Source organism: Pelobates fuscus, chromosome 2 (genome assembly GCF_036172605.1).
Source record: "Pelobates fuscus isolate aPelFus1 chromosome 2, aPelFus1.pri, whole genome shotgun sequence".
Taxonomy (NCBI): Eukaryota; Metazoa; Chordata; class Amphibia; order Anura; family Pelobatidae; genus Pelobates; species Pelobates fuscus.
The window spans coordinates 287,064,281-287,088,911 of NC_086318.1; the positions used below are offsets into that span (position 1 = coordinate 287,064,281).

At 42.0% G+C, this 24,631-nt stretch overlaps 84 pseudogenes; all 84 read right to left on the reverse strand.

Moving 5' to 3' along the window:
* Positions 1 to 103: 103 nt before the first annotated feature.
* Positions 104 to 222, reverse strand: LOC134595035 (5S ribosomal RNA; annotated as a pseudogene).
* Positions 223 to 356: 134 nt separating this feature from the next.
* LOC134597946 (5S ribosomal RNA) lies at positions 357 to 475 on the reverse strand (annotated as a pseudogene).
* A 134-nt stretch (positions 476 to 609) lies between these two features.
* LOC134597645 (5S ribosomal RNA) lies at positions 610 to 728 on the reverse strand (annotated as a pseudogene).
* A 134-nt stretch (positions 729 to 862) lies between these two features.
* LOC134596249 (5S ribosomal RNA) lies at positions 863 to 981 on the reverse strand (annotated as a pseudogene).
* A 134-nt stretch (positions 982 to 1,115) lies between these two features.
* On the reverse strand, positions 1,116 to 1,234 carry LOC134595497 (5S ribosomal RNA; annotated as a pseudogene).
* A 134-nt stretch (positions 1,235 to 1,368) lies between these two features.
* On the reverse strand, positions 1,369 to 1,487 carry LOC134592535 (5S ribosomal RNA; annotated as a pseudogene).
* A 133-nt stretch (positions 1,488 to 1,620) lies between these two features.
* Positions 1,621 to 1,739, reverse strand: LOC134595988 (5S ribosomal RNA; annotated as a pseudogene).
* A 134-nt stretch (positions 1,740 to 1,873) lies between these two features.
* Positions 1,874 to 1,992, reverse strand: LOC134595036 (5S ribosomal RNA; annotated as a pseudogene).
* A 134-nt stretch (positions 1,993 to 2,126) lies between these two features.
* LOC134596999 (5S ribosomal RNA) lies at positions 2,127 to 2,245 on the reverse strand (annotated as a pseudogene).
* A 134-nt stretch (positions 2,246 to 2,379) lies between these two features.
* LOC134588844 (5S ribosomal RNA) lies at positions 2,380 to 2,498 on the reverse strand (annotated as a pseudogene).
* A 134-nt stretch (positions 2,499 to 2,632) lies between these two features.
* LOC134595859 (5S ribosomal RNA) lies at positions 2,633 to 2,751 on the reverse strand (annotated as a pseudogene).
* A 134-nt stretch (positions 2,752 to 2,885) lies between these two features.
* LOC134594620 (5S ribosomal RNA) lies at positions 2,886 to 3,004 on the reverse strand (annotated as a pseudogene).
* A 225-nt stretch (positions 3,005 to 3,229) lies between these two features.
* On the reverse strand, positions 3,230 to 3,348 carry LOC134594693 (5S ribosomal RNA; annotated as a pseudogene).
* Positions 3,349 to 3,573: 225 nt separating this feature from the next.
* LOC134588265 (5S ribosomal RNA) lies at positions 3,574 to 3,692 on the reverse strand (annotated as a pseudogene).
* A 134-nt stretch (positions 3,693 to 3,826) lies between these two features.
* On the reverse strand, positions 3,827 to 3,945 carry LOC134595860 (5S ribosomal RNA; annotated as a pseudogene).
* Positions 3,946 to 4,079: 134 nt separating this feature from the next.
* Positions 4,080 to 4,198, reverse strand: LOC134594621 (5S ribosomal RNA; annotated as a pseudogene).
* A 225-nt stretch (positions 4,199 to 4,423) lies between these two features.
* LOC134594704 (5S ribosomal RNA) lies at positions 4,424 to 4,542 on the reverse strand (annotated as a pseudogene).
* A 225-nt stretch (positions 4,543 to 4,767) lies between these two features.
* LOC134588266 (5S ribosomal RNA) lies at positions 4,768 to 4,886 on the reverse strand (annotated as a pseudogene).
* A 134-nt stretch (positions 4,887 to 5,020) lies between these two features.
* Positions 5,021 to 5,139, reverse strand: LOC134598325 (5S ribosomal RNA; annotated as a pseudogene).
* A 134-nt stretch (positions 5,140 to 5,273) lies between these two features.
* On the reverse strand, positions 5,274 to 5,392 carry LOC134592547 (5S ribosomal RNA; annotated as a pseudogene).
* A 133-nt stretch (positions 5,393 to 5,525) lies between these two features.
* LOC134588912 (5S ribosomal RNA) lies at positions 5,526 to 5,644 on the reverse strand (annotated as a pseudogene).
* A 133-nt stretch (positions 5,645 to 5,777) lies between these two features.
* LOC134597168 (5S ribosomal RNA) lies at positions 5,778 to 5,896 on the reverse strand (annotated as a pseudogene).
* Positions 5,897 to 6,273: 377 nt separating this feature from the next.
* Positions 6,274 to 6,392, reverse strand: LOC134594825 (5S ribosomal RNA; annotated as a pseudogene).
* Positions 6,393 to 6,526: 134 nt separating this feature from the next.
* Positions 6,527 to 6,645, reverse strand: LOC134597630 (5S ribosomal RNA; annotated as a pseudogene).
* A 134-nt stretch (positions 6,646 to 6,779) lies between these two features.
* On the reverse strand, positions 6,780 to 6,898 carry LOC134588837 (5S ribosomal RNA; annotated as a pseudogene).
* Positions 6,899 to 7,123: 225 nt separating this feature from the next.
* LOC134598170 (5S ribosomal RNA) lies at positions 7,124 to 7,242 on the reverse strand (annotated as a pseudogene).
* A 134-nt stretch (positions 7,243 to 7,376) lies between these two features.
* Positions 7,377 to 7,495, reverse strand: LOC134598326 (5S ribosomal RNA; annotated as a pseudogene).
* A 134-nt stretch (positions 7,496 to 7,629) lies between these two features.
* LOC134592558 (5S ribosomal RNA) lies at positions 7,630 to 7,748 on the reverse strand (annotated as a pseudogene).
* Positions 7,749 to 7,881: 133 nt separating this feature from the next.
* LOC134596347 (5S ribosomal RNA) lies at positions 7,882 to 8,000 on the reverse strand (annotated as a pseudogene).
* Positions 8,001 to 8,134: 134 nt separating this feature from the next.
* Positions 8,135 to 8,253, reverse strand: LOC134596723 (5S ribosomal RNA; annotated as a pseudogene).
* A 133-nt stretch (positions 8,254 to 8,386) lies between these two features.
* LOC134596799 (5S ribosomal RNA) lies at positions 8,387 to 8,505 on the reverse strand (annotated as a pseudogene).
* Positions 8,506 to 8,882: 377 nt separating this feature from the next.
* LOC134597570 (5S ribosomal RNA) lies at positions 8,883 to 9,001 on the reverse strand (annotated as a pseudogene).
* Positions 9,002 to 9,135: 134 nt separating this feature from the next.
* Positions 9,136 to 9,254, reverse strand: LOC134594697 (5S ribosomal RNA; annotated as a pseudogene).
* Positions 9,255 to 9,388: 134 nt separating this feature from the next.
* LOC134596970 (5S ribosomal RNA) lies at positions 9,389 to 9,507 on the reverse strand (annotated as a pseudogene).
* Positions 9,508 to 9,641: 134 nt separating this feature from the next.
* LOC134588849 (5S ribosomal RNA) lies at positions 9,642 to 9,760 on the reverse strand (annotated as a pseudogene).
* Positions 9,761 to 9,985: 225 nt separating this feature from the next.
* On the reverse strand, positions 9,986 to 10,104 carry LOC134597104 (5S ribosomal RNA; annotated as a pseudogene).
* Positions 10,105 to 10,482: 378 nt separating this feature from the next.
* LOC134587797 (5S ribosomal RNA) lies at positions 10,483 to 10,601 on the reverse strand (annotated as a pseudogene).
* Positions 10,602 to 10,735: 134 nt separating this feature from the next.
* Positions 10,736 to 10,844, reverse strand: LOC134589196 (5S ribosomal RNA; annotated as a pseudogene).
* Positions 10,845 to 11,069: 225 nt separating this feature from the next.
* LOC134597105 (5S ribosomal RNA) lies at positions 11,070 to 11,188 on the reverse strand (annotated as a pseudogene).
* Positions 11,189 to 11,565: 377 nt separating this feature from the next.
* On the reverse strand, positions 11,566 to 11,684 carry LOC134587798 (5S ribosomal RNA; annotated as a pseudogene).
* Positions 11,685 to 11,818: 134 nt separating this feature from the next.
* Positions 11,819 to 11,927, reverse strand: LOC134589197 (5S ribosomal RNA; annotated as a pseudogene).
* Positions 11,928 to 12,061: 134 nt separating this feature from the next.
* LOC134594447 (5S ribosomal RNA) lies at positions 12,062 to 12,180 on the reverse strand (annotated as a pseudogene).
* Positions 12,181 to 12,315: 135 nt separating this feature from the next.
* LOC134596816 (5S ribosomal RNA) lies at positions 12,316 to 12,434 on the reverse strand (annotated as a pseudogene).
* Positions 12,435 to 12,568: 134 nt separating this feature from the next.
* LOC134594388 (5S ribosomal RNA) lies at positions 12,569 to 12,687 on the reverse strand (annotated as a pseudogene).
* Positions 12,688 to 12,821: 134 nt separating this feature from the next.
* On the reverse strand, positions 12,822 to 12,940 carry LOC134588053 (5S ribosomal RNA; annotated as a pseudogene).
* Positions 12,941 to 13,074: 134 nt separating this feature from the next.
* On the reverse strand, positions 13,075 to 13,193 carry LOC134598181 (5S ribosomal RNA; annotated as a pseudogene).
* Positions 13,194 to 13,327: 134 nt separating this feature from the next.
* On the reverse strand, positions 13,328 to 13,446 carry LOC134594712 (5S ribosomal RNA; annotated as a pseudogene).
* A 377-nt stretch (positions 13,447 to 13,823) lies between these two features.
* LOC134589584 (5S ribosomal RNA) lies at positions 13,824 to 13,942 on the reverse strand (annotated as a pseudogene).
* A 134-nt stretch (positions 13,943 to 14,076) lies between these two features.
* Positions 14,077 to 14,195, reverse strand: LOC134588179 (5S ribosomal RNA; annotated as a pseudogene).
* Positions 14,196 to 14,330: 135 nt separating this feature from the next.
* LOC134596817 (5S ribosomal RNA) lies at positions 14,331 to 14,449 on the reverse strand (annotated as a pseudogene).
* A 134-nt stretch (positions 14,450 to 14,583) lies between these two features.
* LOC134594773 (5S ribosomal RNA) lies at positions 14,584 to 14,702 on the reverse strand (annotated as a pseudogene).
* A 134-nt stretch (positions 14,703 to 14,836) lies between these two features.
* On the reverse strand, positions 14,837 to 14,955 carry LOC134598183 (5S ribosomal RNA; annotated as a pseudogene).
* A 134-nt stretch (positions 14,956 to 15,089) lies between these two features.
* On the reverse strand, positions 15,090 to 15,208 carry LOC134592570 (5S ribosomal RNA; annotated as a pseudogene).
* A 134-nt stretch (positions 15,209 to 15,342) lies between these two features.
* LOC134587802 (5S ribosomal RNA) lies at positions 15,343 to 15,461 on the reverse strand (annotated as a pseudogene).
* Positions 15,462 to 15,595: 134 nt separating this feature from the next.
* LOC134597782 (5S ribosomal RNA) lies at positions 15,596 to 15,714 on the reverse strand (annotated as a pseudogene).
* Positions 15,715 to 16,091: 377 nt separating this feature from the next.
* LOC134595556 (5S ribosomal RNA) lies at positions 16,092 to 16,210 on the reverse strand (annotated as a pseudogene).
* A 135-nt stretch (positions 16,211 to 16,345) lies between these two features.
* LOC134596818 (5S ribosomal RNA) lies at positions 16,346 to 16,464 on the reverse strand (annotated as a pseudogene).
* A 134-nt stretch (positions 16,465 to 16,598) lies between these two features.
* LOC134595959 (5S ribosomal RNA) lies at positions 16,599 to 16,717 on the reverse strand (annotated as a pseudogene).
* A 134-nt stretch (positions 16,718 to 16,851) lies between these two features.
* LOC134594498 (5S ribosomal RNA) lies at positions 16,852 to 16,970 on the reverse strand (annotated as a pseudogene).
* Positions 16,971 to 17,347: 377 nt separating this feature from the next.
* Positions 17,348 to 17,466, reverse strand: LOC134595675 (5S ribosomal RNA; annotated as a pseudogene).
* Positions 17,467 to 17,600: 134 nt separating this feature from the next.
* Positions 17,601 to 17,719, reverse strand: LOC134588180 (5S ribosomal RNA; annotated as a pseudogene).
* A 135-nt stretch (positions 17,720 to 17,854) lies between these two features.
* LOC134596819 (5S ribosomal RNA) lies at positions 17,855 to 17,973 on the reverse strand (annotated as a pseudogene).
* Positions 17,974 to 18,107: 134 nt separating this feature from the next.
* On the reverse strand, positions 18,108 to 18,226 carry LOC134597410 (5S ribosomal RNA; annotated as a pseudogene).
* Positions 18,227 to 18,360: 134 nt separating this feature from the next.
* LOC134598184 (5S ribosomal RNA) lies at positions 18,361 to 18,479 on the reverse strand (annotated as a pseudogene).
* A 134-nt stretch (positions 18,480 to 18,613) lies between these two features.
* Positions 18,614 to 18,732, reverse strand: LOC134592582 (5S ribosomal RNA; annotated as a pseudogene).
* Positions 18,733 to 18,866: 134 nt separating this feature from the next.
* On the reverse strand, positions 18,867 to 18,985 carry LOC134588234 (5S ribosomal RNA; annotated as a pseudogene).
* Positions 18,986 to 19,119: 134 nt separating this feature from the next.
* LOC134597783 (5S ribosomal RNA) lies at positions 19,120 to 19,238 on the reverse strand (annotated as a pseudogene).
* A 377-nt stretch (positions 19,239 to 19,615) lies between these two features.
* Positions 19,616 to 19,734, reverse strand: LOC134589532 (5S ribosomal RNA; annotated as a pseudogene).
* A 134-nt stretch (positions 19,735 to 19,868) lies between these two features.
* Positions 19,869 to 19,987, reverse strand: LOC134597103 (5S ribosomal RNA; annotated as a pseudogene).
* A 136-nt stretch (positions 19,988 to 20,123) lies between these two features.
* LOC134598327 (5S ribosomal RNA) lies at positions 20,124 to 20,242 on the reverse strand (annotated as a pseudogene).
* A 134-nt stretch (positions 20,243 to 20,376) lies between these two features.
* On the reverse strand, positions 20,377 to 20,495 carry LOC134587760 (5S ribosomal RNA; annotated as a pseudogene).
* A 133-nt stretch (positions 20,496 to 20,628) lies between these two features.
* LOC134597867 (5S ribosomal RNA) lies at positions 20,629 to 20,747 on the reverse strand (annotated as a pseudogene).
* Positions 20,748 to 20,881: 134 nt separating this feature from the next.
* Positions 20,882 to 21,000, reverse strand: LOC134597858 (5S ribosomal RNA; annotated as a pseudogene).
* Positions 21,001 to 21,376: 376 nt separating this feature from the next.
* Positions 21,377 to 21,495, reverse strand: LOC134594802 (5S ribosomal RNA; annotated as a pseudogene).
* Positions 21,496 to 21,629: 134 nt separating this feature from the next.
* LOC134594464 (5S ribosomal RNA) lies at positions 21,630 to 21,748 on the reverse strand (annotated as a pseudogene).
* Positions 21,749 to 21,882: 134 nt separating this feature from the next.
* Positions 21,883 to 22,001, reverse strand: LOC134594465 (5S ribosomal RNA; annotated as a pseudogene).
* A 134-nt stretch (positions 22,002 to 22,135) lies between these two features.
* On the reverse strand, positions 22,136 to 22,254 carry LOC134588861 (5S ribosomal RNA; annotated as a pseudogene).
* Positions 22,255 to 22,479: 225 nt separating this feature from the next.
* Positions 22,480 to 22,598, reverse strand: LOC134595671 (5S ribosomal RNA; annotated as a pseudogene).
* Positions 22,599 to 22,732: 134 nt separating this feature from the next.
* On the reverse strand, positions 22,733 to 22,851 carry LOC134589024 (5S ribosomal RNA; annotated as a pseudogene).
* Positions 22,852 to 22,985: 134 nt separating this feature from the next.
* On the reverse strand, positions 22,986 to 23,104 carry LOC134596253 (5S ribosomal RNA; annotated as a pseudogene).
* Positions 23,105 to 23,481: 377 nt separating this feature from the next.
* On the reverse strand, positions 23,482 to 23,600 carry LOC134595792 (5S ribosomal RNA; annotated as a pseudogene).
* A 135-nt stretch (positions 23,601 to 23,735) lies between these two features.
* Positions 23,736 to 23,854, reverse strand: LOC134596820 (5S ribosomal RNA; annotated as a pseudogene).
* Positions 23,855 to 24,231: 377 nt separating this feature from the next.
* On the reverse strand, positions 24,232 to 24,350 carry LOC134588054 (5S ribosomal RNA; annotated as a pseudogene).
* Positions 24,351 to 24,484: 134 nt separating this feature from the next.
* Positions 24,485 to 24,603, reverse strand: LOC134588298 (5S ribosomal RNA; annotated as a pseudogene).
* Between the last annotated feature and the right edge of the window lie 28 nt (positions 24,604 to 24,631).

The window sequence follows — 24,631 nt, forward strand, 5'->3', positions numbered from 1 at the left end:
TAAATAAACAAAAGCTTACGGCACCTGAGGTTCCTAGTTGGTCTCCCATAGGGAAAAAAGTGGTCTGATTATGACATCATAATGCAAAAAAGAAATAAACAAAAGCTTACGGCACCTGAGGTTCCTAGTTGGTCTCCCATACAAGTACTAACCAGGCCCAAATCTGGATGGCTTCCGAGATCTGACGAGATCAGGCATTTTCAGACTGGTATGGCCGTAAGTGAAGTTAAGAGAATGCGATCTCGTTAATGTTGGTAGAATATCAAACTCTGGTTGCGACAAAAGACAAGACGCTTCTGGATAGGGAAAAAAGTGGTCTGATTATGACATCATAATGCAAAAAAGAAATAAACAAAAGCTTATGGCACCTGAGGTTCCTAGTTGGTCTCCCATACAAGTACTAACCAGGCCCGAGTCTGGATGGCTTCCGAGATCTGACGAGTTCAGGCATTTTCAGACTGGTATGGCCGTAAGTGAAATTAAGAGAATGCAATCTCGCTAATGTTGGTAGGATATCAAACTCTGGTTGCGACAAAAGACAAGACGCTTCTGGATAGGGAAAAAAGTGGTCTGATTATGACATAATAATGCAAAAAAGAAATAAACAAAAGCTTACGGCACCTGAGGTTCCTAGTTGGTCTCCCATACAAGTACTAACCAGACCCGAGTCTGGATGGCTTCCGAGATCTGACGAGTTCAGGCATTTTCAGACTGGTATGGCCGTAAGTGAAATTAAGAGAATGCAATCTCGCTAATGTTGGTAGAATATCAAACTCTGGTTGCGACAAAAGACAAGACGCTTCTGGATAGGGAAAAAAGTGGTCTGATTATGACATAATAATGCAAAAAAGAAATAAACAAAAGCTTACGGCACCTGAGGTTCCTAGTTGGTCTCCCATACAAGTACTAACCAGGCCCAAATCTGGATGGCTTCCGAGATCTGACGAGATCAGGCATTGTCAGACTGGTATGGCCGTAAGTGAAGTTAAGTGAATGCGATCTCGTTAATGTTGGTAGAATATCAAACTCTGGTTGCGACAAAAGACAAGACGCTTCTGGATAGGGAAAAAAGTGGTCTGATTATGACATCATAATGCAAAAAAGAAATAAACAAAAGCTTACGGCACCTGAGGTTCCTAGTTGGTCTCCCATCCAAGTACTAACCAGGCCCGAGCCTGCATGGCTTCCGAGATCTGACGAGATCAGGCATTTTCAGACTGGTATGGCCGTAAGTAAATTTAAGAGAATGCGATCTCGCTAATGTTGGTATAATATCAAACTCTGGTTGCGACAAAAGACAAGACGCTTCTGGATAGGGAAAAAAGTGGTCTGATTATGACATCATAATGCAAAAAAGAAATAAACAAAAGCTTACGGCACCTGAGGTTCCTAGTTGGTCTCCCATACAAGTACTAACCAGGCCCGAGTCTGGATGGCTTCCGAGATCTGACGAGATCAGGCATTTTCAGACTGGTATGGCCGTAAGTGAAGTTAAGAGAATGCGATCTGCTAATGTTGGTAGAATATCAAACTCTGGTTGCGACAAAAGACAAGACGCTTCTGGATAGGGAAAAAAGTGGTCTGATTATGACATCATAATGCAAAAAAGAAATAAACAAAAGCTTACGGCACCTGAGGTTCCTAGTTGGTCTCCCATACAAGTACTAACCAAGCCCGAGTCTGGATGGCTTCCGAGATCTGACGAGATCAGGCATTTTCAGACTGGTATGGCCGTAAGGGAAATTAAGAGAATGCGATCTCGCTAATGTTGGTAGAATATCAAACTCTGGTTGCGACAAAAGACAAGACGCTTCTGGATAGGGAAAAAAGTGGTCTGATTATGACATCATAATGCAAAAAAGAAATAAACAAAAGCTTACGGCACCTGAGGTTCCTAGTTGGTCTCCCATACAAGTACTAACCAGGCCCAAATCTGGATGGCTTCCGAGATCTGACGAGATCAGGCATTTTCAGACTGGTATGGCCGTAAGTGAAGTTAAGAGAATGCGATCTCGTTAATGTTGGTAGAATATCAAACTCTGGTTGCGACAAAAGACAAGACGCTTCTGGATAGGGAAAAAAGTGGTCTGATTATGACATCATAATGCAAAAAAGAAATAAACAAAAGCTTACGGCACCTGAGGTTCCTAGTTGGTCTCCCATACAATTACTAACCAGGCCCGAGTCTGGATGGCTTCCGAGATCTGACGAGATCAGGCATTTTCAGACTGGTATGGCCGTAAGTGAAATTAAGAGAATGCAATCTCGCTAATGTTGGTAGAATATCAAACTCTGGTTGCGACAAAAGACAAGACGCTTCTGGATAGGGAAAAAAGTGGTCTGATTATGACATCATAATGCAAAAAAGAAATAAACAAAAGCTTACGGCACCTGTGGTTCCTAGTTGGTCTCCCATACATGTACTAACCAGGCACAAATCTGGATGGCTTCCGAGATCTGACGAGATCAGGCATTTTCAGACTGGTATGGCCGTAAGTGAAGTTAAGAGAATGCGATCTCGTTAATGTTGGTAGAATATCAAACTCTGGTTGCGACAAAAGACAAGACGCTTCTGGATAGGGAAAAAAGTGGTCTGATTATGACATCATAATGCAAAAAAGAAATAAACAAAAGCTTACGGCACCTGAGGTTCCTAGTTGGTCTCCCATACAAGTACTAAGCAGGCCCAAATCTGGATGGCTTCCGAGATCTGACGAGATCAGGCATTTTCAGACTGGTATGGCCGTAAGTGAAGTTAAGAGAATGCGATCTCGTTAATGTTGGTAGAATATCAAACTCTGGTTGCGACAAAAGACAAGACGCTTCTGGATAGGGAAAAAAGTGGTCTGATTATGACATCATAATGCAAAAAAGAAATAAACAAAAGCTTACGGCACCTGAGGTTCCTAGTTGGTCTCCCATACAAGTACTAACCAGGCCCGAGTCTGGATGGCTTCCGAGATCTGACGAGATCAGGCATTTTCAGACTGGTATGGCCGTAAGGGAAATTAAGAGAATGCAATCTCACTAATGTTGGTAGAATATCAAACTCTGGTTGCGACAAAAGACAAGACGCTTCTGGATAGGGAAAAAAGTGGTCTGATTATGACATCATAATGCAAAAAAGAAATAAACAAAAGCTTATGGCACCTGAGGTTCCTAGTTGGTCTCCCATAGGGAAAAAAGTGGTCTGATTATGACATCATAATGCAAAAAAGAAATAAACAAAAGCTTACGGCACCTGAGGTTCCTAGTTGGTCTCCCATACAAGTACTAACCAGGCCCGAGTCTGGATGGCTTCTGAGATCTGACGAGATCAGGCATTTTCAGACTGGTATGGCCGTAAGTGAAATTAAGAGAATGCGATCTCGCTAATGTTGGTAGAATATCAAACTCTGGTTGCGACAAAAGACAAGACGCTTCTGGATAGGGAAAAAAGTGGTCTGATTATGACATCATAATGCAAAAAAGAAATAAACAAAAGCTTACGGCACCTGAGGTTCCTAGTTGGTCTCCCATAGGGAAAAAAGTGGTCTGATTATGACATCATAATGCAAAAAAGAAATAAACAAAAGCTTACGGCACCTGAGGTTCCTAGTTGGTCTCGCATACAAGTACTAACCAGGCCCGAGTCTGGATGGCTTCCGAGATCTGATGAGATCAGGCATTTTCAGACTGGTATGGCTGTAAGTGAAATTAAGAGAATGCAATCTCGCTAATGTTGGTAGAATATCAAACTCTGGTTGCGACAAAAGACAAGACGCTTCTGGATAGAGAAAAAAGTGGTCTGATTATGACATCATAATGCAAAAAAGAAATAAACAAAAGCTTACGGCACCTGAGGTTCCTAGTTGGTCTCCCATACAAGTACTAAGCAGGCCCAAATCTGGATGGCTTCCGAGATCTGACGAGATCAGGCATTTTCAGACTGGTATGGCCGTAAGTGAAGTTAAGAGAATGCGATCTCGTTAATGTTGGTAGAATATCAAACTCTGGTTGCGACAAAAGACAAGACGCTTCTGGATAGGGAAAAAAGTGGTCTGATTATGACATCATAATGCAAAAAAGAAATAAACAAAAGCTTACGGCACCTGAGGTTCCTAGTTGGTCTCCCATACAAGTACTAACCAGGCCCGAGTCTGGATGGCTTCCGAGATCTGACGAGATCAGGCATTTTCAGACTGGTATGGCCGTAAGGGAAATTAAGAGAATGCAATCTCACTAATGTTGGTAGAATATCAAACTCTGGTTGCGACAAAAGACAAGACGCTTCTGGATAGGGAAAAAAGTGGTCTGATTATGACATCATAATGCAAAAAAGAAATAAACAAAAGCTTATGGCACCTGAGGTTCCTAGTTGGTCTCCCATAGGGAAAAAAGTGGTCTGATTATGACATCATAATGCAAAAAAGAAATAAACAAAAGCTTACGGCACCTGAGGTTCCTAGTTGGTCTCCCATACAAGTACTAACCAGGCCCGAGTCTGGATGGCTTCTGAGATCTGACGAGATCAGGCATTTTCAGACTGGTATGGCCGTAAGTGAAATTAAGAGAATGCGATCTCGCTAATGTTGGTAGAATATCAAACTCTGGTTGCGACAAAAGACAAGACGCTTCTGGATAGGGAAAAAAGTGGTCTGATTATGACATCATAATGCAAAAAAGAAATAAACAAAAGCTTACGGCACCTGAGGTTCCTAGTTGGTCTCCCATAGGGAAAAAAGTGGTCTGATTATGACATCATAATGCAAAAAAGAAATAAACAAAAGCTTACGGCACCTGAGGTTCCTAGTTGGTCTCGCATACAAGTACTAACCAGGCCCGAGTCTGGATGGCTTCCGAGATCTGATGAGATCAGGCATTTTCAGACTGGTATGGCTGTAAGTGAAATTAAGAGAATGCAATCTCGCTAATGTTGGTAGAATATCAAACTCTGGTTGCGACAAAAGACAAGACGCTTCTGGATAGAGAAAAAAATGGTCTGATTATGACATCATAATGCAAAAAAGAAATAAACAAAAGCTTACGGCACCTGAGGTTCCTAGTTGGTCTCCCATACAAGTACTAACCAGGCCTGAGTCTGGATGGCTTCCAAGATCTGACGAGATCAGGCATTTTCAGACTGGTATGGCCGTAAGTGAAATTAAGAGAATGCGATCTCCCTAATGTTGGTAGAATATCAAACTCTGGTTGCGACAAAAGACAAGAAGCTTCTGGATAGGGAAAAAAGTTGTCTGATTATGACATCATAATGCAAAAAAGAAATAAACAAAAGCTTACGGCACCTGAGGTTCCTAGTTGGTCTCCCATACAAGTACTAACCAGGCCCGAGTCTGGATGGCTTCCGAGATCTGACGAGATCAGGCATTTTCAGACTGGTATGGCCGTAAGTGAAGTTAAGAGAATGCGATCTGCTAATGTTGGTAGAATATCAAACTCTGGTTGCGACAAAAGACAAGACGCTTCTGGATAGGGAAAAAAGTGGTCTGATTCAGACATCATAATGCAAAAAATAAATAAACAAAAGCTTACGGCACCTGAGGTTTCTAGTTGGTCTCCCATACAAGTACTAACCAGGCCCGAGTCTGGATGGCTTCCGAGATCTGACGAGATCAGGCATTTTCAGACTGGTATGTCTGTAAGTGAAATTAAGAGAATGCGATCTCGCTAATGTTGGTAGAATATCAAACTCTGGTTGCGACAAAAGACAAGACGCTTCTGGTTAGGGAAAAAAGTGGTCTGATTATGACATCATAATGCAAAAAAGAAATAAACAAAGCTTACGGCAACTGAGGTTCCTAGTTGGTCTCCCATACAAGTACTAACCAGGCCCGAGTCTGGATGGTTTCCGAGATCTGACGAGATCAGGCATTTTCAGACTGGTATGGCCGTAAGTGAAACTAAGAGAATGCGATCTCGCTAATGTTGGTAGAATATCAAACTCTGGTTGCGACAAAAGACAAGACGCTTCTGGATTGGGAAAAAAGTGGTCTGATTATGACATCATAATGCAAAAAAGAAATAAACAAAAGCTTACGGCACCTGAGGTTCCTAGTTGGTCTCCCATACAAGTACTAACCAGACCCGAGTCTGGATGGCTTCCGAGATCTGGCATTTTCAGACTGGTATGGCCGTAAGTGAAACTAAGAGAATGCGATCTCGCTAATGTTGGTAGAATATCAAACTCTGGTTGCGACAAAAGACAAGACGCTTCTGGATAGGGAAAAAAGTGGTCTGATTATGACATCATAATGCAAAAAAGAAATAAACAAAAGCTTACGGCACCTGAGGTTCCTAGTTGGTCTCCCATACAAGTACTAACCAGGCCCGAGTCTGGATGGCTTCCGAGATCTGACGAGATCAGGCATTTTCAGACTGGTATGGCCGTAAATGAAATTAAGAGAATGCGATCTTGCTAATGTTGGTAGAATATCAAACTCTGGTTGCGACAAAAGACAAGACGCTTCTGGATAGGGAAAAAAGTGGTCTGATTATGACATCATAATGCAAAAAAGAAATAAACAAAAGCTTACGGCACCTGAGGTTCCTAGTTGGTCTCCGATACAAGTACTAACCAGGCCCGAGTCTGCATGACTTCCGAGATCTGACGAGATCAGTCATTTTCAGACTGGTATGGCCGTAAGTGAAATTAAGAGAATGCGATCTCGCTAATGTTGGTAGAATATCAAACTCTGGTTGCGACAAAAGACAAGACGCTTCTGGATAGGGAAAAAAGTGGTCTGATTATGACATCATAATGCAAAAAAGAAATAAACAAAAGCTTACGGCACCTGAGGTTCCTAGTTGGTCTCCCATACAAGTACTAACCGGGCCCGAGTCTGGATGGCTTCCGAGATCTGATGAGATCAGGCATTTTCAGACTGGTATGGCCGTAAGTGAAATTAAGAGAATGCGATCTCGCTAATGTTGGTAGAATATCAAACTCTGGTTGCGACAAAAGACAAGACGCTTCTGGATAGGAAAAAAAGTGGTCTGATTATGACATCATAATGCAAAAAAGAAATAAACAAAAGCTTACGGCACCTGAGGTTCCTAGTTGGTCTCCCATAGGGAAAAAAGTGGTCTGATTATGACATCATAATGCAAAAAAGAAATAAACAAAAGCTTACGGCACCTGAGGTTCCTAGTTGGTCTCCCATACAAGTACTAACCAGGCCCAAGTCTGGATGGCTTCCGAGATCTGACAAGATCAGGCATTTTCAGACTGGTATGGCTGTAAGTGAAATTAAGGGAATGCAATCTCGCTAATGTTGGTAGAATATCAAACTCTGGTTGCGACAAAAGACAAGACGCTTCTGGATAGAGAAAAAAATGGTCTGATTATGACATCATAATGCAAAAAAGAAATAAACAAAAGCTTACGGCACCTGAGGTTCCTAGTTGGTCTCCCATACAAGTACTAACCAGGCCTGAGTCTGGATGGCTTCCAAGATCTGACGAGATCAGGCATTTTCAGACTGGTATGGCCGTAAGTGAAATTAAGAGAATGCGATCTCCCTAATGTTGGTAGAATATCAAACTCTGGTTGCGACAAAAGACAAGAAGCTTCTGGATAGGGAAAAAAGTGGTCTGATTATGACATCATAATGCAAAAAAGAAATAAACAAAAGCTTACGGCACCTGAGGTTCCTAGTTGGTCTCCCATACAAGTACTAACCAGGCCCGAGTCTGGATGGCTTCCGAGATCTGACGAGATCAGGCATTTTCAGACTGGTATGGCCGTAAGTGAAGTTAAGAGAATGCGATCTGCTAATGTTGGTAGAATATCAAACTCTGGTTGCGACAAAAGACAAGACGCTTCTGGATAGGGAAAAAAGTGGTCTGATTATGACATCATAATGCAAAAAATAAATAAACAAAAGCTTACGGCACCTGAGGTTTCTAGTTGGTCTCCCATACAAGTACTAACCAGGCCCGAGTCTGGATGGCTTCCGAGATCTGACGAGATCAGGCATTTTCAGACTGGTATGGCCGTAAGTGAAATTAAGAGAATGCGATCTCGCTAATGTTGGTAGAATATCAAACTCTGGTTGCGACAAAAGACAAGACGCTTCTGGATTGGGAAAAAAGTGGTCTGATTATGACATCATAATGCAAAAAAGAAATAAACAAAAGCTTACGGCACCTGAGGTTCCTAGTTGGTCTCCCATACAAGTACTAACCAGGCCCGAGTCTGGATGGCTTCCGAGATCTGACGAGATCAGGCATTTTCAGACTGGTATGTCCGTAAGTGAAATTAAGAGAATGCGATCTCGCTAATGTTGGTAGAATATCAATCTCTGGTTGCGACAAAAGACAAGACGCTTCTGGTTAGGGAAAAAAGTGGTCTGATTATGACATCATAATGCAAAAAAGAAATAAACAAAGCTTACGGCAACTGAGGTTCCTAGTTGGTCTCCCATACAAGTACTAACCAGGCCCAAGTCTGGATGGCTTCCGAGATCTGACGAGATCAGGCATTTTCAGACTGGTATGGCCGTAAGTGAAACTAAGAGAATGCGATCTCGCTAATGTTGGTAGAATATCAAACTCTGGTTGCGACAAAAGACAAGACGCTTCTGGATTGGGAAAAAAGTGGTCTGATTATGACATCATAATGCAAAAAAGAAATAAACAAAAGCTTACGGCACCTGAGGTTCCTAGTTGGTCTCCCATACAAGTACTAACCAGACCCGAGTCTGGATGGCTTCCGAGATCTGGCATTTTCAGACTGGTATGGCCGTAAGTGAAATTAAGAGAATGCGATCTCGCTAATGTTGGTAGAATATCAAACTCTGGTTGCGACAAAAGACAAGACGCTTCTGGATAGGGAAAAAAGTGGTCTGATTATGACATCATAATGCAAAAAAGAAATAAACAAAAGCTTACGGCACCTGAGGTTCCTAGTTGGTGTCCCATACAAGTAATAACCAGGCCCGAGTCTGGATTGCTTCCGAGATCTGATGAGATCAGGCATTTTCAGACTGGTATGGCCGTAAGTGAAATTAAGAGAATGCGATCTCGCTAATGTTGGTAGAATATCAAACTCTGGTTGCGACAAAAGACAAGACGCTTCTGGATAGGGAAAAAAGTGGTCTGATTATGACATCATAATGCAAAAAAGAAATAAACAAAAGATTACGGCACCTGAGGTTCCTAGTTGGTCTCCCATACAAGTACTAACCAGGCCCGAGTCTGGATGGCTTCCGAGATCTGATGAGATCAGGCATTTTCAGACTGGTATGGCCGTAAATGAAATTAAGAGAATGCGATCTCGCTAATGTTGGTAGAATATCAAACTCTGGTTGCGACAAAAGACAAGACGCTTCTGGATAGGGAAAAAAGTGGTCTGATTATGACATCATAATGCAAAAAAGAAATAAACAAAAGCTTACGGCACCTGAGGTTCCTAGTTGGTCTCCTATACAAGTACTAACCAGGCCCGAGTCTGCATGGCTTCCGAGATCTGACGAGATCAGTCATTTTCAGACTGGTATGGCCGTAAGTGAAATTAAGAGAATGCGATCTCGCTAATGTTGGTAGAATATCAAACTCTGGTTGCGACAAAAGACAAGACGCTTCTGGATAGGGAAAAAAGTGGTCTGATTATGACATCATAATGCAAAAAAGAAATAAACAAAAGCTTACGGCACCTGAGGTTCCTAGTTGGTCTCCCATACAAGTACTAACCGGGCCCGAGTCTGGATGGCTTCCGAGATCTGATGAGATCAGGCATTTTCAGACTGGTATGGCCGTAAGTGAAATTAAGAGAATGCGATCTCGCTAATGTTGGTAGAATATCAAACTCTGGTTGCGACAAAAGACAAGACGCTTCTGGATAGGAAAAAAAGTGGTCTGATTATGACATCATAATGCAAAAAAGAAATAAACAAAAGCTTACGGCACCTGAGGTTCCTAGTTGGTCTCCCATAGGGAAAAAAGTGGTCTGATTATGACATCATAATGCAAAAAAGAAATAAACAAAAGCTTACGGCACCTGAGGTTCCTAGTTGGTCTCCCATACAAGTACTAACCAGGCCCAAGTCTGGATGGCTTCCGAGATCTGACAAGATCAAGCATTTTCAGACTGGTATGGCCGTAAGTGAATTTAAGAGAATGCAATCTCGTTAAGTTTGGTAGAATATCAAACTCTGGTTGCGACAAAAGACAAGACGCTTCTGGATAGGGAAAAAAGTGGTCTGATTATGACATCATAATGCAAAAAAGAAAATAAACAAAAGTTTAAGGCACCTGAGGTTCCTAGTTGGTCTCCCATACAAGTACTAACCAGGCCCGAGTCTGGATGGCTTCCGAGATCTGGCGTTTTCAGACTGGTATGGCCGTAAGTGAAATTAAAAGAATGCGATCTCGCTAATGTTGGTAGAATATCAAACTCTGGTTGCGACAAAAGACAAGATGCTTCTGGATAGGGAAAAAAGTGGTCTGATTATGACATCATAATGCAAAAAACAAATAAACAAAAGCTTACGGCACCTGAGGTTCCTAGTTGGTCTCCCATACAAGTACTAACCAGGCCCGAGTCTGGAAGGCTTTCGAGATCTGATGAGATCAGGCATTTTCAGACTGGTATGGCCATAAGTGAAATTAAGAGAATGCGATCTCGCTAATGTTGGTAGAATATCAAACTCTGGTTGCGACAAAAGACAAGACGCTTCTGGATAGGGAAAAAAGTGGTCTGATTATGACATCATAATGCAAAAAAGAAATAAACAAAAGCTTACGGCACCTGAGGTTCCTAGGTGGTCTCCCATACAAGTACTAACCAGGCCCGAGTCTGGATGGCTTCCGAGATCTGGCATTTTCAGACTGGTATGGCCGTAAGTGAAATTAAGAGAATGCGATCTCGCTAATGTTGGTAGAATATCAAACTCTGGTTGCGACAAAAGACAAGACGCTTCTGGATAGGAAAAAAAGTGGTCTGATTATGACATCATAATGCAAAAAAGAAATAAACAAAAGCTTACGGCACCTGAGGTTCCTAGTTGGTCTCCCATAGGGAAAAAAGTGGTCTGATTATGACATCATAATGCAAAAAAGAAATAAACAAAAGCTTACGGCACCTGAGGTTCCTAGTTGGTCTCCCATACAAGTACTAACCAGGCCCAAGTCTGGATGGCTTCCGAGATCTGACAAGATCAAGCATTTTCAGACTGGTATGGCCGTAAGTGAAATTAAGAGAATGCAATCTCGTTAATGTTGGTAGAATATCAAACTCTGGTTGCGACAAAAGACAAGACGCTTCTGGATAGGGAAAAAAGTGGTCTGATTATGACATCATAATGCAAAAAAGAAATAAACAAAAGCTTAAGGCACCTGAGGTTCCTAGGTGGTCTCCCATACAAGTACTAACCAGGCTCGAGTCTGGATGGCTTCCGAGATCTGGCGTTTTCAGACTGGTATGGCCGTAAGTGAAATTAAAAGAATGCGATCTCGCTAATGTTGGTAGAATATCAAACTCTGGTTGCGACAAAAGACAAGATGCTTCTGGATAGGGAAAAAAGTGGTCTGATTATGACATCATAATGCAAAAAACAAATAAACAAAAGCTTACGGCACCTGAGGTTCCTAGTTGGTCTCCCATACAAGTACTAACCAGGCCCGAGTCTGGAAGGCTTTCGAGATCTGATGAGATCAGGCATTTTCAGACTGGTATGGCCATAAGTGAAATTAAGAGAATGCGATCTCGCTAATGTTGGTAGAATATCAAACTCTGGTTGCGACAAAAGACAAGACGCTTCTGGATAGGGAAAAAAGTGGTCTGATTATGACATCATAATGCAAAAAAGAAATAAACAAAAGCTTACGGCACCTGAGGTTCCTAGGTGGTCTCCCATACAAGTACTAACCAGGCCCGAGTCTGGATGGCTTCCGAGATCTGGCATTTTCAGACTGGTATGGCCGTAAGTGAAATTAAGAGAATGCGATCTCGCTAATGTTGGTAGAATATCAAACTCTGGTTGCGACAAAAGACAAGACGCTTCTGGATAGGGAAAAAAGTGGTCTGATTATGACATCATAATGCAAAAAAGAAATAAACAAAAGCTTACGGCACCTGAGGTTCCTAGTTGGTCTCCCATACAAGTACTAACCAGGCCTGAGTCTGGATAGCTTCCGAGATCTGATGAGATCAGGCATTTTCAGACTGGTATGGCCGTAAGTGAAATTAAGAGAATGCGATCTCGCTAATGTTGGTAGAATATCAAACTCTGGTTGCGACAAAAGACAAGACGCTTCTGGATAGGGAAAAAAAGTGGTCTGATTATGACATCATAATGCAAAAAAGAAATAAACAAAAGCTTACGGCACCTGAGGTTCCTAGTTGTTCTCCCATACAAGTACTAACCAGGCCCGAGTCTGGATAGCTTCCGAGATCTTATGAGATCAGGCATTTTCAGACCGGTATGGCCGTAAGTGAAATTAAGAGAATGCGATCTCGCTAATGTTGGTAGAATATCAAACTCTGGTTGCGACAAAAGACAAGACGCTTCTGGATAGGGAAAAAAGTGGTCTGATTATGACATCATAATGCAAAAAAGAAATAAACAAAAGCTTACAGCACCTGAGGTTCCTAGTTGGTCTCCCATACAAGTACTAACCAGGCCCGAGTCTGGATGGCTTCCGAGATCTGACGAGATCAGGCATTTTCAGACTGGTATGGCCGTAAGTGAAATTAAGAGAATTCGATCTCGCTAATGTTGGTAGAATATCAAACTCTGGTTGCGACAAAAGACAAGACGCTTCTGGATAGGGAAAAAAGTGGTCTGATTATGACATCATAATGCAAAAAAGAAATAAACAAAAGCTTACTGCACCTGAGGTTCCTAGTTGGTCTCCCATACAAGTACTAACCAGGCCCGAGTCTGGATGGCTTCCGAGATCTGACGAGATCAGGCATTTTCAGACTAGTATGGCCGTAAATGAAATTAAGAGAATGCGATCTCGCTAATGTTGGTAGAATATCAAACTCTGGTTGCGACAAAAGACAAGACGCTTCTGGATAGGGAAAAAAGTGGTCTGATTATGACATCATAATGCAAAAAAGAAATAAACAAAAGCTTACTGCACCTGAGGTTCCTAGTTGGTCTCCCATACAAGTACTAACCAGGCCCGAGTCTGGATGGCTTCCGAGATCTGACGAGATCAGGCATTTTCAGACTAGTATGGCCGTAAGTGAAATTAAGAGAATTCGATCTCGCTAATGTTGGTAGAATATCAAACTCTGGTTGCGACAAAAGACAAGACGCTTCTGGATAGGGAAAAAAGTGGTCTGATTATGACATCATAATGCAAAAAAGAAATAAACAAAAGCTTACTGCACCTGAGGTTCCTAGTTGGTCTCCCATACAAGTACTAACCAGGCCCGAGTCTGGATAGCTTCCGAGATCTGATGAGATCAGGCATTTTCAGACTGGTATGGCCGTAAGTGAAATTAAGAGAATGCGATCTCGCTAATGTTGGTAGAATATCAAACTCTGGTTGCGACAAAAGACAAGACGCTTCTGGATTGGGAAAAAAGTGTTCTGATTATGACATCATAATGCAAAAAAGAAATAAACAAAAGATTACGGCACCTGAGGTTCCTAGTTGGTCTCCCATACAAGTACTAACCAGGCCCGAGTCTGGATGGCTTCCGAGATCTGGCATTTTCAGACTGGTATGGCCGTAAGTGAAATTAAGAGAATGCGATCTCGCTAATGTTGGTAGAATATCAAACTCTGGTTGCGACAAAAGACAAGACGCTTCTGGATAGGGAAAAAAGTGGTCTGATTATGACATCATAATGCAAAAAAGAAATAAACAAAAGCTTACGGCACCTGAGGTTCCTACTTGGTCTCCCATACAAGTACTAACCAGGCCCGAGTCTGGATAGCTTCCGAGATCTGATGAGATCAGGCATTTTCAGACTGGTATGGCCGTAAGTGAAATTAAGAGAATGCGATCTCGCTAATGTTGGTAGAATATCAAACTCTGGTTGCGACAAAAGACAAGACGCTTCTGGATAGGGAAAAAAGTGTTCTGATTATGACATCATAATGCAAAAAAGAAATAAACAAAAGATTACGGCACCTGAGGTTCCTAGTTGGTCTCCCATACAAGTACTAACCAGGCCCAAGTCTGGAAGGCTTCCGAGATCTGATGAGATCATGCATTTTCAGACTGGTATGGCCGTAAGTGAAATTAAGAGAATGCGATCTCGCTAATGTTGGTAGAATATCAAACTCTGGTTGCGACAAAAGACAAGACGCTTCTGGATAGGGAAAAAAAGTGGTCTGATTATGACATCATAATGCAAAAAAGAAATAAACAAAAGCTTACGGCACCTGAGGTTCCTAGTTGTTCTCCCATACAAGTACTAACCAGGCCCGAGTCTGGATAGCTTCCGAGATCTTATGAGATCAGGCATTTTCAGACCGGTATGGCCGTAAGTGAAATTAAGAGAATGCGATCTCGCTAATGTTGGTAGAATATCAAACTCTGGTTGCGACAAAAGACAAGACGCTTCTGGATAGGGAAAAAAGTGGTCTGATTATGACATCATAATGCAAAAAAGAAATAAACAAAAGCTTACAGCACCTGAGGTTCCGAGTTGGTCTCCCATACAAGTACTAACCAGGCCCGAGTCTGGATGGCTTCCGAGATCTGACGAGATCAGGCATTTTCAGACTGGTATGGCCGTAAGTGAAATTAAGAGAATTCGATCTCGCTAATGTTGGTAGAATATCAAACTCTGGTTGCGACAAAAGACAAGACGCTTCTGGATAGGGAAAAAAGTGGTCTGATTATGACATCATAATGCAAAAAAGAAATAAACAAAAGCTTACTGCACCTGAGGTTCCTAGTTGGTCTCCCATACAAGTACTAACCAGGCCCGAGTCTGGATGGCTTCCGAGATCTGACGAGATCAGGCATTTTCAGACTAGTATGGCCGTAAGTGAAATTTAGAGAATGCGATCTCGCTAATGTTGGTAGAATATCAAACTCTGGTTGCGACAAAAGACAAGATGCTTCTGGATAGGGAAAAAAGTGGTCTGATTATGACATCATAATGCAAAAAAGAAATAAACATAAGCTTACGGCACCTGAGGTTCCTAGTTGGTCTCCCATACAAGTACTAACCAGGCCCGAGTCTGGATGGCTTCCGAGATCTGACGAGATCAGGCATTTTCAGACTGGTATGGCCGTAAGTGAAATTAAGAAAATGCGATCTCGCTAATGTTGGTAGAATATCAAACTCTGGTTGCGACAAAAGACAAGACGCTTCTGGATAGGGAAAAAAGTGGTCTGATTATGACATCATAATGCAAAAAAGAAATAAACAAAAGCTTACGGCACCTGAGGTTCCTAGTTGGTCTCCCATACAAGTACTAACCATACCCGAGTCTGGATGGCTTCCGAGATCTGATGAGATCAGGCATTTTCAGACTGGTATGGCCGTAAATGAAATTAAAAGAATGCGATCTCGCTAATGTTGGTAGAATATCAAACTCTGGTTGCGACAAAAGACAAGATGCTTCTGGATAGGGAAAAAAGTGGTCTGATTATGACATCATAATGCAAAAAACAAATAAACAAAAGCTTACGGCACCTGAGGTTCCTAGTTGGTCTCCCATACAAGTACTAACCAGGCCCGAGTCTGGAAGGCTTCCGAGACCTGATGAGATCAGGCATTTTCAGACTGGTATGGCCGTAAGTGAAATTAAGAGAATGCGATCTCGCTAATGTTGGTAGAATATCAAACTCTGGTTGCGACAAAAGACAAGACGCTTCTGGATAGGGAAAAAAGTGGTCTGATTATGACATCATAATGCAAAAAAGAAATAAACAAAAGCTTACGGCACCTGAGGTTCCTAGTTGGTCTCCCATACAAGTACTAACCAGGCCCGAGTCTGGATGGCTTCCGAGATCTGGCATTTTCAGACTGGTATGGCCGTAAGTGAAATTAAGAGAATGCGATCTCGCTAATGTTGGTAGAATATCAAACTCTGGTTGCGACAAAAGACAAGACGCTTCTGGATAGGGAAAAAAGTGGTCTGATTATGACATCATAATGCAAAAAAGAAATAAACAAAAGCTTACGGCACCTGAGGTTCCTAGTTGGTCTCCCATACAAGTACTAACCAGGCCCGAGTCTGGATAGCTTCCGAGATCTGATGAGATCAGGCATTTTCAGACTGGTATGGCCGTAAGTGAAATTAAGAGAATGCGATCTCGCTAATGTTGGTAGAATATCAAACTCTGGTTGCGACAAAAGACAAGACGCTTCTGGATAGGGAAAAAAAGTGGTCTGATTATGACATCATAATGCAAAAAAGAAATAAACAAAAGCTTACGGCACCTGAGGTTCCTAGTTGTTCTCCCATACAAGTACTAACCAGGCCCGAGTCTGGATAGCTTCCGAGATCTTATGAGATCAGGCATTTTCAGACCGGTATGGCCGTAAGTGAAATTAAGAGAATGCGATCTCGCTAATGTTGGTAGAATATCAAACTCTGGTTGCGACAAAAGACAAGACGCTTCTGGATAGGGAAAAAAGTGGTCTGATTATGACATCATAATGCAAAAAAGAAATAAACAAAAGCTTACAGCACCTGAGGTTCCTAGTTGGTCTCCCATACAAGTACTAACCAGGCCCGAGTCTGGATGGCTTCCGAGATCTGACGAGATCAGGCATTTTCAGACTAGTATGGCCGTAAGTGAAATTAAGAGAATTCGATCTCGCTAATGTTGGTAGAATATCAAACTCTGGTTGCGACAAAAGACAAGACGCTTCTGGATAGGGAAAAAAGTGGTCTGATTATGACATCATAATGCAAAAAAGAAATAAACAAAAGCTTACTGCACCTGAGGTTCCTAGTTGGTCTCCCATACAAGTACTAACCAGGCCCGAGTCTGGATAGTTTCCGAGATCTGATGAGATCAGGCATTTTCAGACTGGTATGGCCGTAAGTGAAATTAAGAAAATGCGATCTCGCTAATGTTGGTAGAATATCAAACTCTGGTTGCGACAAAAGACAAGACGCTTCTGGATTGGGAAAAAAGTGTTCTGATTATGACATCATAATGCAAAAAAGAAATAAACAAAAGATTACGGCACCTGAGGTTCCTAGTTGGTCTCCCATACAAGTACTAACCAGGCCCGAGTCTGGATGGCTTCCGAGATCTGGCATTTTCAGACTGGTATGGCCGTAAGTGAAATTAAGAGAATGCGATCTCGCTAATGTTGGTAGAATATCAAACTCTGGTTGCGACAAAAGACAAGACGCTTCTGGATAGGGAAAAAAGTGGTCTGATTATGACATCATAATGCAAAAAAGAAATAAACAAAAGCTTACGGCACCTGAGGTTCCTAGTTGGTCTCCCATACAAGTACTAACCAGGCCCGAGTCTGGATAGCTTCCGAGATCTGATGAGATCAGGCATTTTCAGACTGGTATGGCCGTAAGTGAAATTAAGAGAATGCGATCTCGCTAATGTTGGTAGAATATCAAACTCTGGTTGCGACAAAAGACAAGACGCTTCTGGATAGGGAAAAAAGTGTTCTGATTATGACATCATAATGCAAAAAAGAAATAAACAAAAGATTACGGCACCTGAGGTTCCTAGTTGGTCTCCCATACAAGTACTAACCAGGCCCAAGTCTGGAAGGCTTCCGAGATCTGATGAGATCATGCATTTTCAGACTGGTATGGCCGTAAGTGAAATTAAGAGAATGCGATCTCGCTAATGTTGGTAGAATATCAAACTCTGGTTGCGACAAAAGACAAGACGCTTCTGGATAGGGAAAAAAAGTGGTCTGATTATGACATCATAATGCAAAAAAGAAATAAACAAAAGCTTACGGCACCTGAGGTTCCTAGTTGTTCTCCCATACAAGTACTAACCAGGCCCGAGTCTGGATAGCTTCCGAGATCTTATGAGATCAGGCATTTTCAGACCGGTATGGCCGTAAGTGAAATTAAGAGAATGCGATCTCGCTAATGTTGGTAGAATATCAAACTCTGGTTGCGACAAAAGACAAGACGCTTCTGGATAGGGAAAAAAGTGGTCTGATTATGACATCATAATGCAAAAAAGAAATAAACAAAAGCTTACAGCACCTGAGGTTCCTAGTTGGTCTCCCATACAAGTACTAACCAGGCCCGAGTCTGGATGGCTTCCGAGATTTGACGAGATCAGGCATTTTCAGACTGGTATGGCCGTAAGTGAAATTAAGAGAATTCGATCTCGCTAATGTTGGTAGAATATCAAACTCTGGTTGCGACAAAAGACAAGACGCTTCTGGATAGGGAAAAAAGTGGTCTGATTATGACATCATAATGCAAAAAAGAAATAAACAAAAGCTTACTGCACCTGAGGTTCCTAGTTGGTCTCCCATACAAGTACTAACCAGGCCCGAGTCTGGATGGCTTCCGAGATCTGACGAGATCAGGCATTTTCAGACTAGTATGGCCGTAAGTGAAATTTAGAGAATGCGATCTCGCTAATGTTGGTAGAATATCAAACTCTGGTTGCGACAAAAGACAAGATGCTTCTGGATAGGGAAAAAAGTGGTCTGATTATGACATCATAATGCAAAAAAGAAATAAACATAAGCTTACGGCACCTGAGGTTCCTAGTTGGTCTCCCATACAAGTACTAACCAGGCCCGAGTCTGGATGGCTTCCGAGATCTGACGAGATCAGGCATTTTCAGACTGGTATGGCCGTAAGTGAAATTAAGAAAATGCGATCTCGCTAATGTTGGTAGAATATCAAACTCTGGTTGCGACAAAAGACAAGACGCTTCTGGATAGGGAAAAAAGTGGTCTGATTATGACATCATAATGCAAAAAAGAAATAAACAAAAGCTTACGGCACCTGAGGTTCCTAGTTGGTCTCCCATACAAGTACTAACCATACCCGAGTCTGGATGGCTTCCGAGATCTGACGAGATCAGGCATTTTCAGACTGGTATGGCCGTAAATGAAATTAAAAGAATGCGATCTCGCTAATGTTGGTAGAATATCAAACTCTGGTTGCGACAAAAGACAAGATGCTTCTGGATAGGGAAAAAAGTGGTCTGATTATGACATCATAATGCAAAAAACAAATAAACAAAAGCTTACGGCACCTGAGGTTCCTAGTTGGTCTCCCATACAAGTACTAACCAGGCCCGAGTCTGGAAGGCTTCCGAGACCTGATGAGATCAGGCATTTTCAGACTGGTATGGCCGTAAGTGAAATTAAGAGAATGCGATCTCGCTAATGTTGGTAGAATATCAAACTCTGGTTGCGACAAAAGACAAGACGCTTCTGGATAGGGAAAAAAGTGGTCTGATTATGACATCATAATGCAAAAAAGAAATAAACAAAAGCTTACGGCACCTGAGGTTCCTAGTTGGTCTCCCATACAAGTACTAACCAGGCCCGAGTCTGGATGGCTTCCGAGATCTGGCATTTTCATACTGGTATGGCCGTAAGTGAAATTAAAAGAATGCGATCTCGCTAATGTTGGTAGAATATCAAACTCTGGTTGCGACAAAAGACAAGACGCTTCTGGATAGGGAAAAAAGTGGTCTGATTATGACATCATAATGCAAAAAAGAAATAAACAAAAGCTTACGGCACCTGAGGTTCCTAGTTGGTCTCCCATACAAGTACTAACCAGGCCCGAGTCTGGATAGCTTCCGAAATCTGATGAGATCAGGCATTTTCAGACTGGTATGGCCGTAAGTGAAATTAAGAGAATGCGATCTCGCTAATGTTGGTAGAATATCAAACTCTGGTTGCGACAAAAGACAAGACGCTTCTGGATAGGGAAAAAAGTGTTCTGATTATGACATCATAATGCAAAAAAGAAATAAACAAAAGCTTACGGCACCTGAGGTTCCTAGTTGGTCTCCCATACAAGTACTAACCAGGCCCGAGTCTGGATGGCTTCAGAGATCTGACGAGATCAGGCATTTTAAGACTGGTATGGCCGCAAGTGAAGTTAAGAGAATGCGATCTCGTTAATGTTGGTAGAATATCAAACTCTGGTTGCGACAAAAGACAAGACGCTTCTGGATAGGGAAAAAAGTGGTCTGATTATGACATCATAATGCAAAAAAAAGAAATAAACAAAAGCTTACGGCACCTGAGGTTCCTAGTTGGTCTCCCATACAAGTACTAACCAGGCCTGAGTCTGGATGGCTTCCAAGATCTGACGAGATCAGGCATTTTCAGACTGGTATGGCCGTAAGTGAAATTAAGAGAATGCGATCTCGCTAATGTTGGTAGAATATCAAACTCTGGTTGCGACAAAAGACAAGACGCTTCTGGATAGGGAAAAAAGTGGTCTGATTATGACATCATAATGCAAAAAAGAAATAAACAAAAGCTTACGGCACCTGAGGTTCCTAGTTGGTCTCCCATACAAGTACTAACCAGGCCCGAGTCTGGAAGGCTTCCGAGATCTGACGAGATCAGGCATTTTCGGACTGGTATGGCCGTAAGTGAAGTTAAGAGAATGCGATCTGCTAATGTTGGTAGATTATCAAACTCTGGTTGCGACAAAAGACAAGACGCTTCTGGATAGGGAAAAAAGTGCTCTGATTATGACATCATAATGCAAAAAATAAATAAACAAAAGCTTACGGCACCTGAGGTTTCTAGTTGGTCTCCCATACAAGTACTAACCAGGACCAAGTCTGGATGGCTTCCGAGATCTGACGAGATCAGGCATTTTCAGACTGGTATGGCCGTAAGTGAAATTAAGAGAATGCGATCTCGCTAATGTTGGTAGAATATCAAACTCTGGTTGCGACAAAAGACAAGACGCTTCTGGATTGGGAAAAAAGTGGTCTGATTATGACATCATAATGCAAAAAAGAAATAAACAAAAGCTTACGGCAACTGAGGTTCCTAGTTGGTCTCCCATACAAGTACTAACCAGGCCCGAGTCTGGATGGCTTCCGAGATCTGACGAGATCAGGCATTTTCAGACTGGTATGACCGTAAGTGAAACTAAGAGAATGCGATCTCGCTAATGTTGGTAGAATATCAAACTCTGGTTGCGACAAAAGACAAGACGCTTCTGGATTGGGAAAAAAGTGGTCTGATTATGACATCATAATGCAAAAAAGAAATAAACAAAAGCTTACGGCACCTGAGGTTCCTAGTTGGTCTCCCATACAAGTACTAACCAGACCCGAGTCTGGATGGCTTCCGAGATCTGGCATTTTCAGACTGGTATGGCCGTAAGTGAAATTAAGAGAATGCGATCTCGCTAATGTTGGTAGAATATCAAACTCTGGTTGCGACAAAAGACAAGACGCTTCTGGATAGGAAAAAAGTGGTCTGATTATGACATCATAATGCAAAAAAGAAATAAACAAAAGCTTACGGCACCTGAGGTTCCTAGTTGGTGTCCCATACAAGTACTAACCAGGCCCGAGTCTGGATTGCTTCCGAGATCTGATGAGATCAGGCATTTTCAGACTGGTATGGCCGTAAGTGAAATTAAGAGAATGCGATCTCGCTAATGTTGGTAGAATATCAAACTCTGGTTGCGACAAAAGACAAGACGCTTCTGGATAGGGAAAAAAGTGGTCTGATTATGAAATCATAATGCAAAAAAGAAATAAACAAAAGCTTACGGCACCTGAGGTTCCTAGTTGGTCTCCCATACAAGTACTAACCAGGCCCGAGTCTGCATGGCTTCCGAGATCTGACGAGATCAGTCATTTTCAGACTGGTATGGCCGTAAGTGAAATAAAGAGAATGCGATCTCGCTAATGTTGGTAGAATATCAAACTCTGGTTGCAACAAAAGACAAGACGCTTCTGGATAGGGAAAAAAGTGGTCTGATTATGAAATCATAATGCAAAAAAGAAATAAACAAAAGCTTACGGCACCTGAGGTTCCTAGTTGGTCTCCCATACAAGTACTAACCAGGCCCGAGTCTGCATGGCTTCCGAGATCTGACGAGATCAGTCATTTTCAGACTGGTATGGCCGTAAGTGAAATAAAGAGAATGCGATCTCGCTAATGTTGGTAGAATATCAAACTCTGGTTGCGACAAAAGACAAGACGCTTCTGGATAGGGAAAAAAGTGGTCTGATTATGACATCATAATGCAAAAAAGAAATACACAAAAGCTTACGGCACCTGAGGTTCCTAGTTGGTCTCCCATACAAGTACTAACCGGGCCCGAGTCTGGATGGCTTCCGAGATCTGATGAGATCAGGCATTTTCAGACTGGTATGGCCGTAAGTGAAATTAAGAGAATGCGATCTCGCTAATGTTGGTAGAATATCAAACTCTGGTTGCGACAAAAGACAAGACGCTTCTGGATAGGAAAAAAAGTGGTCTGATTATGACATCATAATGCAAAAAAGAAATAAACAAAAGCTTACGGCACCTGAGGTTCCTAGTTGGTCTCCCATAGGGAAAAAAGTGGTCTGATTATGACATCATAATGCAAAAAAGAAATAAACAAAAGCTTACGGCACCTGAGGTTCCTAGTTGGTCTCCCATACAAGTACTAACCAGGCCCAAGTCTGGATGGCTTCCGAGATCTGACAAGATCAGGCATTTTCAGACTGGTATGGCCGTAAGTGAAATTAAGAGAATGCAATCTCGTTAATGTTGGTAGAATATCAAACTCTGGTTGCGACAAAAGACAAGACGCTTCTGGATAGGGAAAAAAGTGGTCTGATTATGACATCATAATGCAAAAAAGAAATAAACAAAAGCTTAAGGCACCTGAGGTTCCTAGTTGGTCTCCCATACAAGTACTAACCAGACCCGAGTCTGGATGGCTTCCAAGATCTGACGAGATCAGGCATTTTCAGACTGGTATGGCCGTAAATGAAATTAAAAGAATGCGATCTCGCTAATGTTGGTAGAATATCAAACTCTGGTTGCGACAAAAGACAAGATGCTTCTGGATAGGGAAAAAAGTGGTCTGATTATGACATCATAATGCAAAAAACAAATAAACAAAAGCTTACGGCACCTGAGGTTCCTAGTTGGTCTCCCATACAAGTACTAACCAGGCCCGAGTCTGGAAGGCTTCCGAGATCTGATGAGATCAGGCATTTTCAGACTGGTATGGCCGTAAGTGAAATTAAGAGAATGCGATCTCGCTAATGTTGGTAGAATATCAAACTCTGGTTGCGACAAAAGACAAGACGCTTCTGGATAGGGAAAAAAGTGGTCTGATTATGACATCATAATGCAAAAAAGAAATAAACAAAAGCTTACGGCACCTGAGGTTCCTAGTTGGTCTCCCATACAAGTACTAACCAGGCCCGAGTCTGGATGGCTTCCGAGATCTGGCATTTTCAGACTGGTATGGCCGTAAGTGAAATTAAGAGAATGCGATCTCGCTAATGTTGGTAGAATATCAAACTCTGGTTGCGACAAAAGACAAGACGCTTCTGGATAGGGAAAAAAGTGGTCTGATTATGACATCATAATGCAAAAAAGAAATAAACAAAAGCTTACGGCACCTGAGGTTCCTAGTTGGTCTCCCATACAAGTACTAACCAGGCCCGAGTCTGGATAGCTTCCGAGATCTGATGAGATCAGGCATTTTCAGACTGGTATGGCCGTAAGTGAAATTAAGAGAATGCGATCTCGCTAATGTTGGTAGAATATCAAACTCTGGTTGCGACAAAAGACAAGACGCTTCTGGATAGGGAAAAAAAGTGGTCTGATTATGACATCATAATGCAAAAAAGAAATAAACAAAAGCTTACGGCACCTGAGGTTCCTAGTTGTTCTCCCATACAAGTACTAACCAGGCCCGAGTCTGGATAGCTTCCGAGATCTTATGAGATCAGGCATTTTCAGACCGGTATGGCCGTAAGTGAAATTAAGAGAATGCGATCTCGCTAATGTTGGTAGAATATCAAACTCTGGTTGCGACAAAAGACAAGACGCTTCTGGATAGGGAAAAAAGTGGTCTGATTATGACATCATAATGCAAAAAAGAAATAAACAAAAGCTTACAGCACCTGAGGTTCCTAGTTGGTCTCCCATACAAGTACTAACCAGGCCCGAGTCTGGATGGCTTCCGAGATCTGGCATTTTCAGACTGGTATGGCCGTAAGTGAAATTAAGAGAATTCGATCTCGCTAATGTTGGTAGAATATCAAACTCTGGTTGCGACAAAAGACAAGACGCTTCTGGATAGGGAAAAAAGTGGTCTGATTATGACATCATAATGCAAAAAAGAAATAAACAAAAGCTTACTGCACCTGAGGTTCCTAGTTGGTCTCCCATACAAGTACTAACCAGGCCCGAGTCTGGATGGCTTCCGAGATCTGACGAGATCAGGCATTTTCAGACTAGTATGGCCGTAAATGAAATTAAGAGAATGCGATCTCGCTAATGTTGGTAGAATATCAAACTCTGGTTGCGACAAAAGACAAGACGCTTCTGGATAGGGAAAAAAGTGGTCTGATTATGACATCATAATGCAAAAAAGAAATAAACAAAAGATTACTGCACCTGAGGTTCCTAGTTGGTCTCCCATACAAGTACTAACCAGGCCCGAGTCTGGATGGCTTCCGAGATCTGACGAGATCAGGCATTTTCAGACTAGTATGGCCGTAAGTGAAATTAAGAGAATTCGATCTCGCTAAT